Below are 380 nucleotides of genomic sequence, written 5' to 3'. Positions count from 1 at the left end.
TTTTTTCCATCATGTATCATTGTGTAATCAAAATATTTTATTGTACTTTTCTTTTTGTAATATTTCATTCATTTTATTTATAAAAGCCCTAAAGAGTCATTTACCTAATTCTACAACATTATTTAAAAAAATTAATAAATAATTCTTATAAAAATGTGTGTCCATAAATCTTGCGTCAACTCTGTTACCGTACCATACTTTGCCTTTAAATTAGTGAAATTATCTCCCACAACTATGTAAGATACATAATTACAAATTATGTCACTTTCCCTCACTGTTAAGCACTGAAAAGTCTATGTGCTCTCTCTAAGAAAATATTTTAATCTAAAAGTTCTTACACCAAGAGTTATTTTATAAAGTGTCAAATCTGTTACCACAAT

The 380-nt window shown here is 26.1% G+C and overlaps 1 pseudogene; it reads right to left on the bottom strand.

Moving 5' to 3' along the window:
* Nucleotides 1–380, bottom strand: part of LOC107742500 (cGMP-specific 3',5'-cyclic phosphodiesterase-like) — a 27,448-nt pseudogene that overhangs the window by 19,916 nt on the left and 7,152 nt on the right.

The sequence above is a fragment of the Sinocyclocheilus rhinocerous genome, unplaced genomic scaffold (assembly GCF_001515625.1).
Source record: "Sinocyclocheilus rhinocerous isolate Xijiao unplaced genomic scaffold, SAMN03320098_v1.1 scaffold496, whole genome shotgun sequence".
In the NCBI taxonomy this organism is placed as follows: domain Eukaryota; kingdom Metazoa; phylum Chordata; class Actinopteri; order Cypriniformes; family Cyprinidae; genus Sinocyclocheilus; species Sinocyclocheilus rhinocerous.
This window is presented reverse-complemented; position numbering and strand designations above follow the sequence as displayed.